The sequence below is a fragment of the Citrus clementina genome, unplaced genomic scaffold (assembly GCF_000493195.1).
Source record: "Citrus clementina cultivar Clemenules unplaced genomic scaffold, Citrus_clementina_v1.0 scaffold_9, whole genome shotgun sequence".
NCBI lineage: Eukaryota > Viridiplantae > Streptophyta > Magnoliopsida > Sapindales > Rutaceae > Citrus > Citrus x clementina.
The window spans coordinates 20,646,443-20,668,283 of record NW_006261964.1 but is presented as its reverse complement, the minus strand read 5'-3'; the positions used below and the strand labels follow the sequence as shown (position 1 = coordinate 20,668,283).

At 37.2% G+C, this 21,841-nt stretch overlaps 2 non-coding genes across 2 annotated transcripts; one reads left to right on the top strand and one right to left on the bottom strand.

Moving 5' to 3' along the window:
• Nucleotides 1–997: 997 nt before the first annotated feature.
• On the bottom strand, nucleotides 998–1,105 carry LOC112095465. The gene has a single exon (XR_002903828.1). It is a non-coding gene; the product is annotated as a small nucleolar RNA R71 (small nucleolar RNA).
• Nucleotides 1,106–20,432: 19,327 nt separating this feature from the next.
• Nucleotides 20,433–20,541, top strand: LOC112101661. Its single transcript, XR_002907673.1, has one exon. It is a non-coding gene; the product is annotated as a small nucleolar RNA R71 (small nucleolar RNA).
• The last annotated feature ends 1,300 nt before the right edge of the window (nucleotides 20,542–21,841 follow it).

Genomic DNA, 21,841 nt, shown 5'->3' with positions numbered 1-21,841 from the left:
AAATCACTTCCACCACAATTTCAACCACCCATTTACAAAATTAATTCTACATATAATTAAAATCCACCTCCTCATGGGATCGACACTCGTTACCATTGATCTATACTACAATAGATTCGTGCGCTTGCGAGTACATTAAAATTTGCACAACAAGTTTTTGGCGCCGTTGCCGGGGAGGTAAGTAATTTTAATTCATAGAATTAATTTTTGTGAATAATTTCTTTTATTTGTTTTCTTTTATTTTTTTTATTAAAAAAAAAGAAAAAAGTAAATCCGCATTTAAAGGTTAGTATTTCTTTTTCTTCTTTAAAATTCTGTAATTTAATTTTCAATTTTTTTTTCTTTGTAATTTTTTATTTTATTAATGTAATTTTTAGTTAATTTATTTCACGTATTTATTTTTGTGTATTTTTATAGAAAGGTTGTAATAGCGCAATAAGGTTAGTATCGTAATTTCTCTCTCATCTTTATTTTTATTTGTTTTGTTCCCATCTTTATTTTTATTTTATTTGTTTTGCATGCATGGTCGTAGGTCATTATTACCTAATCTTGAACCTATAGACTTTGAATTAGAAAAAACACTTCGCACACATAGGCACATTAAAAATAAATTTGGAATGGATTTACAAGCACCACATGAGAGGCCATTTAAGGACTATTTTAGTCCCTTAGCTAATTTGAGCACATCATGCATAAGATACCCAAATGTAGCTGCTAGGAGTTTTGAATTAAAACCTAGTGTGCTAAATTGTCTCCCCACATTTTATGGCTTAGCAAATGAGGACCCATATAATCATCTGAATGATTTTCATGCCATTTGTCAAACTTTTAAATATGAAAATTTTTCAGACGATGATGTTAAACTTAGACTATTCCCATTTTCTTTAAAAGATAGAGCTCGTTCATGGCTTAATACATTGCCTGCTAATAGCATTGCATCATGGGAACAAATGGTAACGAAATTTTTGAATAAATATTTCCCAGTGCATAAAACCAATGCTATTAGCAGGGAAATCTCGGAGTTTACCCAGAGAGATGACGAGCAGTTTTTCGAAACGTGGGAGCGATTCAATGGGCTACTCTTGAATTGTCCACATCATGGGTACGAGAAATGGCACCAATGCCAATACTTTTTGGAGGGATTATTGCCAAATGTGCAAGAATGGCTAATGGCGACAAGTGGAGGAGAGCTAATGTCAAAAAGTGCATCCGAGATTTGGGAATTCTTCCAGCGACAAGCGGATAATTCCCAACAACGGAGTCGATCACTCAGGACTACTAGAAGAATTAAAGGAGTGAATGAGGTTCAAATTGGCGAGTCAACTTCGGGAATTAAAGAAGTCAAGGAGATGGTTGAAGGTCTTGCTCGACAAATAGCATCGTTATCGACTGCAAAAATCAACAGAACCACATGACCATGACTCATATCCAGACCAAGCCAATGCCATAGGTATAATGAGAAAGCCATCAAACTACAACCCATACTCCAACACATATAACCCTTGATGGAGAGACCACCCCAATTTTTCATGGTCTCAAGGACTCCAACAGAATGGACCAGCAGCTCCAGCTCCACCAATGCAACCAATTCCTCAAATTTCTCAAGCCTCTCAGCCCCCATTTAGACCATACAATCAGAACCAGAACTACTCTCAACCCAGACCATGGGAGGATGCATTCCAAAATTTCAAGAATGTTACTCACTCCACGATTGAGCAACAGAACCGCACCATTGATGGACTACGAAATGAATTGAGAGCGGGCTTTAACTCACAAGCCCAATCAGTTTCAAGCCTTGAGAAGATGGTGGGACAACTTGCTTCTTCAGTTCAGACCTTGGCAATGACCGTTGAGAAAGGTAAATTTCCAAGTCAACCAGTGCCTAACCCTAAAGGAGTGCATGAAGCAAGTACCAGTTCACCACAGCAGTATGGAGAAGTCAAAGCCGTCATGACCTTGCGAAAAGGAAAAGAAGTCGACAACAAAGTGGAGATGCCGGTGATAAAAGAAAATCAAATTGTACCTGTGAATGTTGAAGACTCATCACCGGAAGAGAGAGAAGAAACCAACCCACGGGAATATGTTCCCGAAGCTCCATTTCCTCAGAGATTAGCTAAAGGAAAAAAGGGAAAATCCACAGGTGAGATTCTTGAAATCTTCAAACAGGTAAGTGTTAACATCCCTTTGCTTGATGCTATTAAACAAGTTCCATCTTATGCCAAGTTTCTTAAAGACCTTTGTACTAAAAAGAGAAATATGCATGTTCAAAAGAAGGCATTTTTAACAGAAAACGTTAGTTCTATACTCCAACATAAAATTCCTTTAAAATGCAAAGACCCAGGCTCCCCTACTATCTCATGTAGCATAGGGAACCACACAATTGAGAATGCTTTGTTGGATTTAGGAGCTAGTGTAAATCTGTTGCCTTACTCTGTATTTGTGAAACTTGGATTGGGAGAATTACACCCAACTCCAGTGGTGTTACAGCTTGCAAATCGGTCCACAAAAATACCTCGTGGTATTGTGGAGGACGTGCTTATCCAGGTAGACAAGTTCTATTTTCCTGTTGATTTCATTGTAATTGACACTCAACCAATACAGGATTCGAGGAAGCACATCCCCATTATTCTAAGCCGACCTTTCTTGGCAACTGCGGATGCTCACATTCAATGCAGGACTGGAAATATGCAGTTGTCCTTCGGCAACATGACTATGAAGCTGAATATCTTCAACATTGCCAAACAACCTCACAATGCAGATGATGGAATTGTTGATGTGGATTAGTTGATGACACTTTTCTTTCAAACCTTAGTGATGATCCTTTACAAACATGTTTAACTCACTTTGGTTTGGATTTTGATATTGACAGATCAGTCGATGAGGTCAACGCCCTACTTGACTCAGCACCATCCATGGACACTAATAAATGGAAGTCAAGAGTTGAACAACTAGCACCATCAGAGAAGAAACGCATCCCATCATCAGAATCACCACCAAAACTCGAGCTCAAACCATTGCCCAACACTTTGGAATATGCATTTTTAGGAGAAGAAAGCACTCTACCGGTAATCATCTCATCATCCCTAAACGATGAACAAAAAGGTAAGTTGTTGGATATTTTAAAAGAGCACAAAGGAGCATTAGGATGGACCATAGCAAACATAAAAGGTATAAATCCAGTAGACTGCATGCATTACATTCACCTTAATGAAAATGCTAAATCTACTAGGGAAATGCAACGTCGGTTAAATCCTAATATGAAAGAAGTTGTTAGAACTGAAGTCCTTAAGCTATTAGACGCAAGTATCATTTACCCCATTTCTGATAGTTCATGGGTCAGTCCTGTACAAGTTGTCCCCAAAAAGTCAGGAGTCACAGTAGTTACCAATGCTGATAATGAATTGATACCCACTAGAGTAACTACAGGATGGCGTGTATGCATTGATTATAGAAAGTTGAATTCTGTCACACGTAAAGACCATTTTCCCTTACCATTTATTGATCAAATGCTTGATAGATTAGCAGGTCATGAATTTTATTGCTTTCTAGATGGCTACTCAGGATACAATCAGATCCCCATAGCACCAAAAGATCAGGAGAAAACTACTTTCACTTGCCCTTTTGGCACATTTGCATATAGGAGAATGCCATTTGGATTATGCAATGCACTTGCTACATTTCAACGATGCATGTTGAGCATTTTTTCTGATATGGTTGAACGATTCCTTGAAGTCTTTCTCAAAATTATTACTCCTGCCTTTGGTGATTCATTTGATCAATGTTTACATCATCTAACACTAGTTCTGCAGAGATGTATCGAGAAGAACTTGATCTTAAATTGGGAGAAATGCCATTTTATGGTAAAACAAGGTATTGTTCTCGGTCACATCATTTCGAGCAAAGGTATTGAGGTTGACAAAGCCAAGGTGGATCTCATTTCTAATCTTCCTCCACCCAAAACAGTCAGAGAAGTAAGATCTTTCCTTGGGCATGCTGGTTTCTATAGACATTTCATTAAAGATTTTAGCAAAGTTTCTAGACCCTTATGCAATTTACTTGCTAAGGATGTACAATTTATCTTTAATGATTCATGTCTTGTGGCTTTTGAAAAGTTAAAGCAGTTGTTAACATCATCACCCATCATTCAGCCCCCAAACTGGAGCTTACCATTTGAACTCATGTGCGATGCATCTAATTATGCAGTATGAGCAGTATTAGGACAAAGAGTTGATCGAATTCCCCATGTTATTTATTATGCTAGTATGACATTAAATGATGCACAGTTGAACTATTCAACTACTGAAAAAGAAATGTTAGCAGTAGTGTTTGCATTGGAAAAATTTCGATCTTATCTCATTGGTTGTAAAATAATTATATTCACAGATCATGCTGCTCTTAAATATCTTCTCACAAAGAAAGATGCAAAAGCTAGACTAATTCGTTGGGTGTTACTTTTGCAGGAATTTGACTTGGAATTCAAAAATAAGAAAGGGACAGAAAATGTTGTGGCGGACCACCTCTCTCGTCTCCATTTTGACACAATTACAGAGCCATTAATATTGAATGAGTCATTTCCAGATGAACAATTAATGAGTGTGGAAGTATTACCTTGGTATGCTGATATAGTTAATTATCTTGTTACAGGTAAACTTCCAGAGCATTGGACCAAGCAAGATAAGGCTAAATTCTTTGCAGAGATAAAGAATTTCTTTTGGGATGACCCTTATTTGTTCAAGTATTGTGCAGACCAAATTGTTAGACGATGTGTCCCAGAAAATGAAATTCAGAATATTCTTTCATTCTGCCATGAACAAGCTTGTGGAGGCCATTTCAGTGCTAAGAAAACAGCGACTAAAGTTTTACAATGTGGTTTCTATTGGCCATCTATATTTCGAGACGCTTACACTTTCTGTTCTTCATGTGATAGGTGTCAACGAATGGGGAGCATTACACGAAGGAACATGATGCCACTAAATCCAATTTTAGTGGTTGAGATTTTTGACGTATGGGGTATCGACTTCATGGGACCATTTCCCCCTTCTTTTGGCCATCAATACATATTGGTTGCTATTGACTACATATCCAAATGGGTAAAAGCAATTCCATGCAGAACTAATGATCACAAAGTGGTGATAGGATTTTTGAAAAGCAACATTGTTTCACGCTTTGGATTCCCTCGAGCGATAATCAGTGATGGTGGTGCCCACTTTTGTAACAAAGCATTCAAAGCTCTTTTGACAAAGTATTCAATCACACACAAAGTGGCAACTCCGTATCATCCGCAAACCAGTGGCCAAGTTGAGATATCCAATCGAGAAATAAAGCACATATTAGAAAAAACGGTGAGGCCAGACAGGAAAGATTGGTCATTAAGACTTGATGATGCATTATGGGCATATAGAACGGCTTTCAAGACCCCGATTGGGATGTCACCCTACAGGCTAGTGTATGGAAAAGCTTGCCACCTACCTGTGGAACTCGAGCATCGTGCATATTGGGCCATCAAGAAATTCAATTTTGACATGCAGCCAGCCAGCTCAGAAAGAAGATTACAGCTGGCAGAACTTGAAGAAATTCGCAATAATGCATACGAAAATGCCAAGATTTACAAGCAACGAATGAAAGTCTTCCATGATAAGCAAATTATGAGAAAATCATTCACTCTAGGTCAGAAAGTGCTTTTATTCAATTCTCGCTTGCACCTATTTCCAGGTAAGTTACGATCTCGTTGGTCTGGCCCATTTATTGTTCATACTGTTTTTCCACATGGGGCAATTGAAATTAAGGACCCAAAGAACGATGTCACGTTTAAAGTTAATGGTCAAAGATTAAAGCCATATCTAGAATACCAACTACATGGAGAAGACACCGAAATAAATTTGAGTGACCCACCAGATTTGAATTGATTTTTTTTTCTTTTCGTTGATTTGATTTTTTTTTCTTTCTTTATATTATTCTTCTGCTAATTGAAATTATTTTTGCATAAGTGTGTTTGTTTAACTATTAAGTTTTCTTTTATCATTTTTAATCATGAGTACCTTACTTAGACCGTTCCTCCTGAACATTCTTAAACCACTTCAACGTGTCAAAACTCATCTCAAAAGGCAGATTCAATTTTGTAAAACACATCGCATTTGGGCTCTATAACCACTAGAGTTAGTAGCCTATGTTGAGGGTTTAGAACGCCAACTCAGCGACATTGAGAGAAGTGTTTACGACATCCAGTTGGAGCTTGAGGTAAATTCAATAAGAGGACGATTTTAATTTTCTTTGTGTGTTTTAATTTGTTTTTCTGTTTGTGTGCTTTAGTTTGTTACCCCGGTGAAGTGGCGGATAATGGTACTCCGTGACAATCAAGTCGGTTACTTCAGTTTCCTATAATAACTAATATTCTGAGGCGAAAGTATGGATTGAAACGAGATTCTAGCGAAGCTTCACAAGCGATTCCCTTCACTTCCTCAGAATGCCCTCCTTACGATCTATAAAGCTCGGTCCGAACGCATGCGATTGCTTATGAGGAATAACATACCTGCTGATATCCGTTGGTTAATTGAGGCAAAAGTACGATCGGCAGGTGAGTTACCTCCAAAATTTATTGCATACATGCCTGGTTGTGGTAAAGGAAATTATGCAAGAAAATGATGAGCTCGAAGAATTTCTGTTGCTTGTCATAAGTGTGCCAGAATGAGTTGCAATAAAAACCCATGTTCTTTAGGAATGGTGTCTGATAACAGGGAAGATAAGATTCAATTCATTAGGGATGGCTTGAATAAGGAGTCATTGGATGATATCCTTTTGTCTCTTGAAACGCATCCCAGTGGATATGTGCAAGGAGCGATTCTCCAGTTATGGCCATTATTCCAGAAAGAGCATGCACGATATAGTCTCGGGAATCTGACTATAAACGACCCTGTTTGCCAGTTTATAAGAAAACTGGATAGGAAGCCTATCCTCGACCCATAGAGGGCGTTCAAGCCGTTTCTGGACGTAAAACCAGAGGAAGATGTGAGCCACAATCGCAACTACCTGTAAATATCCTTTCACTTTACTGTTATTTTATTTCACTATTGTTTTATTGTGTGTATTATTGTCCTTAATAATTTTATTACTGTTTGCTTTTTCCTTTTTACTGTTGTGACCCATTGTCACCAAGACTCTTAAATGTGATTTTTTTTGTCAAGCACTCACAAATTGTTTTTTGAGAAGTATCCCAATGGCAGCTACTCCAAATAGACAATTCAAGAACATTTGTGTGCTTTCTGGATTTACATATGGCAAACATAAAAAGTTCGTTGAGGCAGCCATAGATCTTGGTCGCAGCATAGCAGCGAGAAAATTACACTTGGTGTATGGAGGAGGTAATTGAGGGTTATCAAAAATGGTCTTAAAAGCAGCTTTTATCAGAGGCAGCCAAGTGTTAGGCATCATCCCAAGAGCCCTAAAACCTTTGGGCAGTTCGTCTGACTCATCAACTGGAGAAGAGTTAGTCGTCTCAGGTATGCAAGAAAGAATATCTGAAATGCTTAATCATGCTGATGCTTTTATTTTCCTTCCAGGAGATCTTGCAACACTAAAGGCACTTATCACACTAGCATCTTGGGCCCATCTGCACATCCACCAGAAACCCATCGGTTTGTTAAATGTCAATAACTCTTATGATGGCTTTATCGCATTTCTTAACCATGCAATAAAAAACTATTTCATTCCCTCTAATGCGAAAAATTTTTTATTTGTGCTCACACTGTTAATGAGCTACTTGATATGTTACAAGCTTATAGACCAGAGCCAGACCCCTGGACCTTTGTGTTGGAGCATCCAAATAATGATGGTAACAATAGCCGCAGTAAGAAGTACAAATTAGATTTAACTCTCCGCTTGTAAATATTATTTTCTGTGTTGCACCACCCAGGTGATGTCTTCTAAACTCTACTTCTTTCCTTTCAAACATTGAGGACAATGTTTCGTTCTGGTTGGGGGGAGGGAATAGTCGACAATTATGGAATTTTGGTTAAGTTTTTACTAACTTTTTGTTGTAAAAACTAACTGTTGCTAACTTTTTGTGTTGAAGATGACTGAATATGAAGTGTAGTGACTCTAGAAAAGCATCTTCATCGTTTAAAAAAAAATTAAAAAAACTAAAAAAAAAAATTCAGACATTTTCTTTTTCTTTATTCTGTTTTTATGTTTATTTTTCTTCTTCTTTTTATTTTCTCCTCTATAAATATACATTTTCCAACTTTTGAGTCGAAGATGGCTGAATATGGAGTGTAGTGCCTCTAGAAACGCATCTTCTTTAAAATAAAAAAAATCATTTTCTTTTTCTATCATTTTAAGTGTAACTTTTCTAATTAATTTTTCTACATCATTTTCACATTTCTGCATGCATATTTTTCTTTTATGTTTAGAATAGGTTGGGGGGTAGAATGTTGTTTAAAAAAAAGAAAAAAAAATTTGTGTGGTTTGTTTTAACATTGGATGACATGATTAATTTCAAATTTTAGTATTTGTATTATCTTTGGTCTTAAGTGATGTTACATTATGTTTGCTACTCTACATGTTGATGTTGGAGACAAATATGAGTTGCTTGAAGGAATGAACATATCATAATAAGTACCAAGTGAGTTTTTGAGCCTATCATTTTTCTTGGAGAGTAACCCTTTTGCCCATTCTTTATACATCTTAACAGTTTATTATTGTATACACGATCTCTATATTTCTTTTGAGTTAACCCTTAAAAAAAATTGTAAAATTAAAAAAAAAAAGAAAAAAAATGTGTGTTGCTACATTTGGAGGCCCATCTAACTAGTAGATATGGATGATTATTTAGAGCCCTAAAAGACGATAGAAAGGCCATCTTTGATCCGTTTGAGCCTTTCTAGCCATCCCTTTTATTAAATATCCATAGTTAACCCTTTTGAGCCTTTAAAAAAAAAAAAAAATTTCTTTGTCAACTTATCATCTTGACCCACTCTAATTTGGAGTATTACCCGATGCCTTATAAGTTCCATCACCTATTTATGTTTGAGAAAATGTAAATAATTATTTTGTTCAGTGAAGTTATGCCAAATAAAAGCAAAAACAAAAAAAAAACAAAACAAAAGTTGTTGTTTCAAAAGAATAAAAATAACAACAATAGGTGAAATCCACCTCGCATCTTCTTAAAAAAAAAAAAATCTCTGCATTTTTCTCAAACATACACTTTGTTTTCCTTATTTCCCTTCTTTGTTAGCCATGTCCCTAGCCTACGTTACGTCCTAATAAAAGTCCTTCTTGATTTTAGGGAACTATAGTTTGAAGTAGAAGCTAGTTATATGAGCGAAAAAGATGTACTGATGCATAATAAAAAAAAAAGAGATAAATAAAGTGGGTTGACTAGCATTTTTGTTTGACTTGAGATCGTATTATTTCTAAGCTGAGTGCATATTTATTTCATCTTGGTGAGAGCATGTGATATCACTTCTTTATTATTTTCTCTCTCAATTACCATCATTGGAGTGACTATTTTTATTGGGTTTAATTTATTTGTGAGAGTGTCACTACTTCCAGTGAGATTTTGGGGTTTGACATGTCATTCTTGAAAGTAACTATAACAAAGTCTACTGGGCTGATTCATGTGGAAGGTTAATATGGGTGTGATATTTCTTTAGACTGGAGATAATGCTTATACTTTTATTTGATTGCTATCATTAATCTGATTGAATAAACACGAGTGTTTCTTAATTTAAAAAAAAATCATTTTGAATTTGAATTTTATTTTCGCTTCATTTGCTAGGGACTAGCAATAAGCTGGTTGGGGGGTGTGTTGAGTGCTAGAAAATGCATATTTATAAAGGAGAAAACCGTCATTTTACATTTCAAGTTTTACTAACAACCCTTACTTTTATGTTTTTAACATTCTTGTGATTTAATTACGTGTATTTTATTTTAATTAAGTAATTTATGTATTTTAGGGGCATTATAGTCATTTCACAATAAAGGAGAGATCAGACAGCAAAACGGACATCACTTTTGAACTCAGGACGGTCGAAAACCTTAGAAGGAGCATAAAAGGAAAAATAGCACTATTCACATGTACGGTACTATTCACGTATACGGTACTGTATACATTACTGTTCACAGCACTGTTCACATAGACGGATCGATGATGTAGCATTGACCAATGATGTGGCATTGACTGATGAGGTGTCACGATCCTGTTGGACTAAAATTCTTATGTACTGTTGATGGTGACGTGGCAGCATATCAGTGGATGAAAAATCTCGCGTACGGTGCATGCATCACACAGGATTATTTTCAACCAAATTGTGTTACTGTTCATCCGGGTCAAACCGTGTTACTGTTCATCCGCGTGGTCAAACCGTGGACTGTTGACTGATGATGTGGCGCAATCCTGAGCGTCCAAACTGTTTTTAATCCGATGGCCATAATTTACTCCATGTATCTATAAAAAGGGGGCCTCCCCCCCTAATTTGATATCTCTGAATCTATTTTTGGACTCCATTTTTTGTAATTCCCTCTTCATCTTGTATTTTCTTCGTATTTTAATAAATTTCCATTTTGCCCCTAGTTCAATTATGAGTGGCTAATTTTCTTTTAAGCTTGGGTTGAAGGTGAAGTCTCAACATGTGTTATGGGCTTAATTTGATAAATTTATTTTCTCTTCCCCTCTAGTTTTTGTGGATGTTTTGACTTCTCGTCGACAAATAATAATAAGCTTGTCTAGATACCGCCTTGGTTACACCGGCTCTCTAGTATAAGGCTATTATTATTTGGCACGGTATGCCCTTAGCACCATATTGATTAGAGCGTGGTTCATGAGGTGTGGATTCCCCCCTCATGATTTAATTGGTATTAATAAGGAATATTTAGCCCATGATACCCAAGTACGTCATTTCAATAGATTTCGCTTCAATTTATTCTCGCCATTGCAATTCCAATTTTAGAATCTCAATTCCGATTTTAGGATAATTTAAATCACTTCCACCACAATTTCAACCACCCATTTACAAAATTAATTCTACATATAATTAAAATCCACCTCCTCGTGGGATCGACACTCGTCACCATTGATCTATACTACAATAGATTCGTGCACTTGCGAGTACATTAAAATTTGCACAACAAAGAACCCATTGGATTGTTTGTCACTCAACTACAAGCAAATCTAGTTCATATTCTGAATAAGAAAAACAAACATAAATATATTGTTCACGGGATATATTAAAACAGTCAAAGGAAGAAGATAAATATAAGTTGAGCACAGTGAAAGACAAATTCAAATAATTCTGCCAGATTCCTCAATGTTGCCGAAACAACACTCTTCAATTCCGATCTTCTTCTATTTTTCTCTCTAATGATTTTTATGGTAATTCCTCTTGCCGCTTCTCTATGTGGTGCATGCCTATTTTTTATACTACAAACTAGGGTAAAATATAAGTCCATAAGCGTGCATGAGTTAAATTAGGCAACATGCAAATCGTGATTCTGTAGCTGACTCGCGCCTAAATTTTCTCCCAGATTGCTATAGCACTGGTTGCTCTAACATCCGCTACAACACTGCACTATTCCCAATTGTGCTTTACTTCTTTTGCGGCTATCTTCTTTGCTCCTCTTGCTCATCCACTGTCTCACCATCCTCTCCTGGATTAAGACTTTCTGAAAACCTACAATTGTGCACCTGTTTTTAGCACCAATTATTTTGATTCAAACAAAACTTATTAAAACTTAACTAAAATGAATGTTTATGCAAAATATAACCAAAATGTAATAAAAACACCTTATTTGTTCTCTAAGTGATCTTGATTTAAGTATAGAATTGATGTAATAACTTTCATTTCCTAGAGTTATCACACCCCTAAACTTAAACTATTACTTGTCCTCAAGTAATGACAACATACTAAAACTTCACACAAACAATCATGCAAAATAACTTTAGCTCTTTTATCAAATTTGTAAGGATTCTTCCACCTTCAGATCACAATCCCAATCATGCAACGTGACCATAGTAAATCAGTTCTAGACTTAAGCTTATTTATGTCCATTGTGTGTGTGTGCTACTTTGATTGTATTCCAGAGATGCTATAACATCACCAAGAGACTGCATGAATTTCAACAGTGATAAAACTTCATTCATATATGGGGTAGCATAAATTTCACATACTCGAACTGTGATGATTTTAAGATTGAAAAATTGGAGAGTATTCAACCTCCTCACTGTAACATTTATTTTTCATGTGAATGTCAATTAATTGTAATGATGACACCCAATTACTCAAACCATGCACAAATCAGAGTTGCTGTAACAATATCTGTAATATAGTCTTATCTAGAGATATCTTTTACTCAAGGCTGAACATGGGGCTCATGAACAGACCTGGCTACTCAATGCCTTATACAGAGGATATTTTTTTTTTAAAATGCTACAGCATTGCTTATAACTCCTACTACCTTTGAACACAATTCTGCATATGGGGTACATACTCAGATCTGGTTATTCAGAAACTTGAGCCTCTGGAGCAGAGTTTATTTAATAGATATCACAGTCAATCAACTTACTTCCCCCCCCCCCCCAAACTTAAGATCTTTTCTATTCTTTTGGCTTTACTCTAGCAATCTTATACAATTCAACCAAAGTCTAAGTGTCAGGACATAATTTCAACCTCCATCTATAACTATCTCTACTTAGCATTCTCATAAATCTTGAATAACACTCAATGTATCTTCATTAGGTTTTCCAATCCATACACAAATATTAGATAACAGAGCTTCACACAACACACAACACAAGCATACACATAAACACAAACATTTAGAAACACAATCCCCCCAAACTTGAGAGTTGTTGTGTCCTCACAAGCATACATAACAAAGGCACACAAGTGGACAAGGACATAGAAGACATTAGAAAGTACCACACAAGTTGAAAAACATACTGAAAGAAAAGTTTTTTTTATTTTTTTATTTTTTTGTTTACAATACATTAACTAGCAAGGAATGGATACTCCCCTGTGGTTGGGATTGCTGTAAATGACGAGATGATATCAGCGCTTCTTGGATGCACTGCATAGCCTATCCTTTGGTGAAACTTGTGGGGAAGTGGCTGGCAATGTCTTGTCTTTTTCCTCACTAGGCTGGGGAGAGGAGTTGCGGCTGGGGTAGGTTGCGTAGTTGACACCGACCTGGTCCATTTTGGTTTAGGCGAGGCTGCTGTAGCAGTGCCTTTAGACGTACTGCCTTTTCTTTTGTTGGATTGTCACGGACTGGTATGAACAGGTTGGCTAGGAGTCTGCTGTGGAGGAATTAGAGTTGAGGCATCAGCTGCCTGGCCCTCAGCTGTGATGGCAGCAATGATATCAAGTAGTTGCTTGGCTTTTGTAGGTGTGGGCGTAACTCTGGTTGTTGCAGCAGCCAGCTCTGCATTGATTTGCTCCATTTCATCTTCAGAGGCTAGAGTGTTGCTATTTTTGCCTTGCCCTTGCCCTTGCCCTTGCCCGCAAGGACTGGAATGGAAGGTTCCTCTTCAGGGTATTTCTCTTTCTCTTCTTGAATGATGTGCCTTTTCCTGGTTTTGGAATGAGTTGCAACGGAAGGTTCCTTACGTTCTTTCTCAGAGTTGTCCTCTGCCTCTGTGAGTGAGCTACTAGTTGCAGACTTGTCACCTTCTTCCTCAGGTTGATAAGATGTTTCAGCATCTTCTGATTCTACCTCTGCTTGTAGTTCGACTGTAGCTTCTTCTTCTGGTTTATCTATGGCAGTGGCTTCTTTACTGGCTGCTGCTGGAGCACCTGTGGTGTTGGTGTCAAAATTATACTGTTGGAGCAATGAATTAGGGAAGTTCTGGTGAGTGCGTTTCATGTACAGAGCAAATTGGTGTAGTTGGTTGTCTAAGTGCTGTAGATAGCTCCAAAATCGATCATTTTCCCTCTGCTAAGCTTCAGCACATTGAGTTATACTAGTGCTGAATGCCTAAATTATTTGTTCTAAACCAATAGCTCGTCTTGCTCCTGTTACAGCAGCTGGTTCAGTTGTTGTTCCAGCACTCTCACCAGCAACTCTCTCAATGGTACGTGTCGTAAAGGCACTATTATTCTTGATATGGTCATCTCTCGTGTCAATACGAACATCGGATAATACACAAATGCTGGTGATGAGCGAAGGAAATAGCAAAGCATTAGTTTTGTGATTCTTAACTGCACAGTCCTTGATTTCTTTTTCGATGATGCTACATACATCTATGGGAAGCCCTCGAATAATGACATATAACAAAACCAACCTCTCTTGTGAAACCGTAGTAGTGTGAGTGGTTGGCATAACCCTAGATTTCAGAAATTTCACCCACACCTTAGCAATAGGTTTCAAATCTATCATATTAACTATACACTCTTCTTCGTTAGCCCATGATGCCCCTTCGATTGTAAGAGTTGTGAAGATGGTGTTCCATTTCTTTGGGGTCAAATTATCAAGCAACTTGGCATACTCACATTTAATTTCAACAGATAAATTATAAAAAGCATTTATAATGCGCGAGTCTAATGGAACAAGTGTGTTTCTTACCCAAATGTTGTGCTGATTAGGGCTTACCAAATTGGCGTAAAATTCCTTGACTACTGGTATCACAGGATCTCGAGGGTGGTTGCAAAAGTCCAACCATCCACGCTCTGCTGCAGCATTGTGTATTGTTTGCACAATTCCGGTGAGTCGCTCTAGAAATTGAAACTCTTTTTCTTCCAGAATCTTACGCGGCTCTATAAATTCTTCATATTTTTCTTCGGCGTGGTAACTCTGGAAGCATGAAGGATCTTTGAGGCGGCTGGCTGTTTTCTTATACCTTGGCATTGCTATAGCAGTAACAATTTGAAGGTCCCTGAGAGTAAAATGAGAAGAAGAGGTTAAGAATTATGAGAGTTGTATTTGCGAATGAGAGGGGGAATAGTGCCGTAGATCACTACGGACAGTGACTCCCTTTTATAGTGGACTTTAAATGAAGATAAATCTTGTAACTAAAGATAAATGAGGGAAGAAAATATTTTGAATTTAATACGTATATCCCTAAAACATAGGCCAGCGAAATTAATGCATTAATTTCAGAGATTTCTTCGCAATTGCTATCCAAATCCATGTCGTCATCTGTCATGATTTATCTCCAATGGTAAGTGAGAGGCTCTAATTTTTAATTTACTGTAACGGTAATATTGGGTGCTGCAGCACACACTTGCTTCCTCTAGCAACGGTTACATACGTCCCTCCAATGCTCTTTGACACATGGCTTGCCTCTGCACTTTGTCACCATACAACCCCACTGGTTAAAATGGAAATCAAATGCCATTCATACTTACCACAAAAACTAAAATCGATTCTAAAAATATAATTAAAAATAAAGAGATCAAATGATAGCAACATAAAAAAATGCAATAATGTGAAAAGATAAAACTAAGTAACTTAAATTGAAGAACAAGATCAAATAAAATGGAAGAGAGGGAGAACCGTCAACAAAACCAAAGATGATCAAACTTGGTTTAAAGTGGCTATCTCCACAATGGGTTGCCTCCCATGGAGCGCTTGATTTAAGGTCTTTCATCCCGACCTTCTTTCACTGCTCAATAGCTGGGTTTTTTAAGGAATAAAACCTCCTTTGAACAATCTGCTACTGGGTGTATGTAATGCTTAACCCTTTGTCCATTAACTTTAAATTCGTGACCTGTTTGTTCATCCAAAAGATCAATAGCTCCATGAGGATAACATTTTAACAGCATAAAATGTCCAGACCATCGTGATTTTAGCTTTCCTGGAAATAATCTTAGTCTTGTATTGTGGAGCAGCACTAGTTGACCAGGGCTAAACTGCTTATGTTGAATATGCTTGTCGTGCCAGTGTTTTGTCTTTTCTTTATAGATTCTAGCATTTTCATATGAAAATAGCTGTAATTCATCAAGCTCACAAAGTTGAAGCTTTCTTTGCTTTGCTGCAGCATGAATGTCCCAATTTAATTTCTTCAGTGCCCAATGTGCTTTATGCTCTAGCTCTAGTGGCAAATGACAAGACTTCCCATAAACAATTCGGTAAGGAGACATGCCAAGTTGAGTTTTGTATGCTTTTCTGTAGGCCCATTGAGAGTCATGTAATTGCAAAGACCAATCTTTCCTTGTTGGGTTCACCACTTTTTCTAAGATCTTTTTAATTTTTCTGTTGGACACTTCAGCATGACCATTGGACTGTGGGTGATATGTTGTTGCTACCTTATGTCTGACTTTATATTTTACCATAGCTGCAGTAAAGACTTTGTTGCAAAAATGAGTACCCTCATCACTAACAATTGCTCTAGGAGTGCCAAACCTGGAAAAAAATGTTTTTCTGTAGAAAAGCCACCACTGCTTTAGCATCATTGGTAGGTAATGCTGCAACCTCTACCCACTTGGAGACACAATCCACAGCAACAAGGATATACAAGTTCCCAAAGGATGGTGGAAAAGGTCCCATGAAATCTATTCCCTATACATAAAAAACTTCTACTTCCAGAATATTGGTCAATGGCATTTCATATCTTCTAACTATGTTCCCTGTCCTTTGACACCTGTCACAACATTTAACAAATTCATAAGCATTTTTAAAAATGGCAGACCAGCTGTTCTGTGACCACCAAAATGTCCTCCATATGCTGCAGCATGGCATGACTCCAGTATGTGGGGAATCTCTCCTTCGGCAGCACATCTTTGTATTACTTGATTTGAGCACAACTTATATAAATGTGGGTCATCCCACTGATTGCTTCTTACATCATGAAGAAATTTCTTTTTCTCTTGGAACTTCAGCTCTGGTGGTAGCAATCCACTTATCAAGTAGTTAGCAAAATCTGCATACCATGGAGATCCTGACTGCTGCAGCATCTATGCTTGCTGTACTACCAACAGCTGTTTATCAAGAAAAGTTTCAGTGATGTCCTTTCTTATCAATGTACTTGTATCTACTTCCAGTCGTGACAGGTGGTCTGCTACTTGATTCTCAATCCCCTTTCTATCTTTAATTTCCAGATCAAATTCTTGAAGCAATAAGATCAATCTGATTAATCTTGGCTTACCATCCTTCTTTGAAATTAAGTATTTGATGGCTGCATGGTCTGTATATACAGTCACTTTAGTACCCACCAAGTAGGCTCTGAATTTGTCAAAATCAAATACTACTGCTAGCAACTCTTTCTCTGTAGTGGTGTAATTGATTTGAGTTTGAGTAAGAGTTTTGCTTGCATAGTATATAGAGTGAAAAACCTTATCCTTTCTTTGCCCTAATACTGCTCCAACAGAATGATCACTAGCATCACACATTAATTCAAATGGTAACGTCCAGTCTGGAGATATAACTACTGGAGCAGTGATCAGAGCTTTCTTTAATTCTCCAAATGCTTGATAACAATCTTTGTCAAAGTGAAAAGGCTTGTCATGTTCCAGCAATGAGTATAATGCTTTAGCTACCTTGGAAAAATCCTTAATGAATCTTTTGTAAAATCCAACATGACCCAAAAAACTCCTTATACCCTTTATTGAAGTAGAGGGTGGCAGTTTATCTATTACCTCTATCTTGGCTTTGTCTACCTCAATGCCTTTCTTGGACACCTTATGACCCAACACTATTCCTTCTTGCACCATGAAATGACACTTTTCCCAATTGAGTACTAAGTTAGTCATCTCACATCTTTTAAGAACTTTTTCCAAGTTGTGTAAACAATCATTGTATGTCTCTCCAAAAACTGAAAAGTCATCCATGAAAACTTCTAAAGTTTGCTCTACCATATCAGAAAAAATAGACATCATGCATCTCTGAAAAGTTACTAGAGCATGCACAACCCAAAGGGCATTCTTCTGAAGGCAAATGTTCTATAAGGACAAGTAAATGTAGTCTTTTCCTGATCTTCTGGAGCTATAGCAATCTGGTTGTAGCCTGGATACCCATCTAGGAAACAATAGTATTGTTTTCCAGCAAGTCTATCCAACACCTGATCTATAAATGGGAGTGGGAAGCGGTCTTTCCTTGTGGCTTTGTTGAGCTTCCTGTAATCCATACATACTCTCCATCTAGTCTCTGTCCTTGTAAGAATAAGTTCATCTCTCTCATTAGTTATCATAGTTATCCCTCCCTTCTTTGGAACACATTGAACCGGGCTCACCCACGAACTGTCTGATATTGGGTAAATGATTCCAGCATCCAACCATTTGATGATTTCCTTCTTCACCACTTCTTTCATAATAAGGTTCAACCTTCTCTGGTGCTCCACCGGATTGCTGTAACAATCTTCTAACAGGATTTTATGCATGCATATTGATGGGCTTATCCCCTTGATATCTGCCATGGTCTATCCAATTGCTCTTCTGTATTTTCCCAGCAAATCTACTAAACTCTGTTCTTGACCTGCATCCAAAGTAGAAGAAATGATCACAGGGAGTGTGTTGTTTTGACCAAGATAAACATACTTCAAATGTGAAGGTAACAATTTTAATTCAAGACTACGAGGTGATTCAATAGATGGTAAAGTTGTTTTTACTTCCCTGTCTGAAAGATTCAGATGCTCAATAAACCTGTTATGCCTATCAGATTTCTTTTCTTCCATCCAATCTATCTGATTTGCTGCAATATCTTCCTCTTTTACATCCTCAAAGGTGGTGACTTTGTTGATTTCATTACTACAGCATCTGTCCATTCTGTCTGCTATAACAAAATCCACAACACTTAGGAAACTGCAATCTTTTACTTCATCAGGACTTCTCATAGCCTCTAGTACATTAAATGTGACTTGCTGAACATTTACTCTTATGGTGAGCTCTCATTTTTGCACATCTATTAAAGTCTTTCCAGTTGCTAGAAAATGTCTTCCAAGTATAATGGGCACCTCTTTATCAACTTTGAAGTCCAGTACAATGAAGTCTACTGGGAAGATAAATTTGTCCACCTTCACCAGTACATCCTCAAATTTTCCTTCAGGGTATGCATGAGATCTGTCAGCTAATTGCATAGTGATTGTTGTTGGTCTGCATTCCCCTACTCCCAGCTGTTTAAATACAGATAATGGCATCAAATTAATACTAGCTCCCAAGTCACAAAGTGCTCTGCCAGCATACCTAGTTCCTATAGAGCATGGTATTGTAAAACTTCCTGGATCTTTCACTTTTGTAAGAATCTTACTTTGGAGCATATGACTACTTTCCTGTATTAAAACAACAGTTTCAAACTCTCCCAGCCTTCTCTTTCGTGCCAAGATGTCTTTTAAAAATTTCACATAATTTGGCATTTGCTCCAAGGCTTCCACAAAAGATATATTTATGTGTAATTGCTTCAGTACTTCCAGGAATTTACTGAACTGCTTGTCTTGTTTTTGCTTCTAGAATATCTGTGGGAAAGGTGGTGGATGTCTAAACTGTTGGGTAGCTTCAAAAGGTACCAAACTCTGTTTGTTTGGTTTGGTGTAGGTCGTGGCTACGGGTGTTGCAACTTCTTTTTCAACATGTTCTGATTGAATTCCCTTTGCTGTTGCTGTAGCTTGGCCCATGTAACTAGTGTTTTGATGGTTGGGTTGTTGTAACATGCTTCCATCTTGAGGTGGTTTTTGTGAGGAATTAACTTCTTTACCCTTATTAGTCACATCAACTGGGATGTCAACATTCTTTCCAGATCTCAAATTAATTGTTTTGCAGTGTTCTTTGCCCTCTCTTCTAAGGTCTTATGTGTTGCTAGGTAAACTTCCTTGAGTCCTGCTACTCATTACTGTGGCAAGTTGTCCCATTTGATTTTCTAGGTTCTTCAAGGATACAGCTTAACTTTGCACAATTGCTTCATTCTTTGCAATGTACTCTTTAATCAATGCTTCCAGTGAAATGATTGGATTCTGATTGCTATGTTTTTGCCCCTGACTCTGCTGATGAAATCCAAATGGTTGAGTGTTCCTATTTTGTCCATTTATTGTTGGAGTATTTCGATTCTGACTGCTCCATGAGAAATTTGGGTGTTGTTTCCATCCAAAGTTGTAAGTATTTGAATATGGGTTGTTTTAAGGCTGTCGATTGAAATTACCCACATAGTTTACTGATGCTGGATTTCCAGGACAATTATCAAAGTCATGTCCTTCACCATAGTATACACAAGAAAGTTCAGCAACTTGCTTCACTACTGCTGGAGCATATGTCATGGCCTTTACCATGTTAGTCAATGAGGTTAGTTGTGCTAATAAGGCTTTAATTACATCTATGTTATATACCTCTGCTGATTCTCTTGCTGCTGGTTGCCTGATTGATGGCCACTGATAATTATTATTGGCAATTCTCTCCAGAATTTCATAAGCTTCAGTGTAAGATTTGGATAATAGGGCTCCATTTGCTTAAGCATCCATCATTAACCTTGTACTTGGATTCAACCAATTGTAGAAAGTTTCCAATTGAATGCAACAAGGAATGCCATAACGAGGACACCTTCTGAGTAGTTCTTTGAATCTTTCCCAAGCCTCGTACAAAACTTTCATCTTCAAGTTGATGGAAAGAAGTTATCTCATTCCGTAACTTTGCATTTTTTTGTCTGTGGAAAATATTTCATTAGGAATTTATCAGCCAACTCATTCCATGTAGTGATGGAATCAGATGGTAACGAATTTAACCATGCTCTTGCTCGATCTCTTAAGGAATAAGGAAAAAGCCTTAGCCTTAAAGCATCTTGTATTGCTTCAACAATCTTGAAAGCATCACTCACTTCCAAGAACAACTTAAGATGGAGATGAGGATCTTCATTTGGTAATCCATTGAATTGACCAACTGTTTGCAACATTTGAAATATCACTGGCTTCAACTCAAAATTTGCAGCTTCTACTTCAGGTCTGATTATCCCAGGGTGTACAGCTTAAGGAGTTAACACAACATAATCTCTAATAGCTCTGTCTCTGTCATCAGCCATGTAAATAATATTGTTATTGCCTGGTTGTCTCTCGTTAGCATGTTCATTCTGTTCTTCTTGAATGTTAACTGGTCATAAGGGCCCGTGAGGGTTCAAATTTCCCTCATCCTGTAAATTATTCATGCTTGAAACAGTTTTTGACTTCTTTTGTTCTCTTCGTAATCTCCTAACAGTCCTTTCAATCTCATGATCGAACTAAAATATCATAGATCTGTCTTTACGCATGCAAGTATTGATCTGCCAATAAATAGAATTAATTAAATCAAATTTGGTGCTATCAAGATTTACTTCACACTTCAAAAATAAACAATCAATCCCCAGCAACGGCGCCAAAAACTTGTTGGTTGATTTTATAATCAAATGCTATTGGCGTCAATGTGCAAGTGTACACAACAAGTAATAAAGTGATGAGTATTCAAGATCGTCTCCACAGGGATTGATGTTACTAGAAATATTGTAGCAATCACAACAGTACAAACTAATTCAAATCCGAAGTTAACAAACATAAAATGTGTTCTATCGTAATTAATGATTGTGAGAGAATAAAGTAAACAAAACCGCAATGAAATAAACTAAACTAAATGTGTCTAAGACTCAAGTGAGAACATGGTAGTTGAATGATCAAACTCTCTTTATGGGCTGACTGTTTTTCATCAAGTTGACTCCAATTATTACGGCAAGTGCTGCAGCACTGGGCGGAATTAATCTGCATCCTCAGCTGTCGCATATTGGAGCTCTCATACCCTTAAATACACTAGCAATGACCAGTTGCTAATTTACTCATTATATGGCTTTATAATCCTTTTTATCTCTCCGCCTTACAAGGTGAGCACCTATGTCTAGTGTGTCACAAATCCTAACTTCAAGTACTGCCCTTATGGGATTCAAGATAACTTAATCTAGGAAACTTAACTTA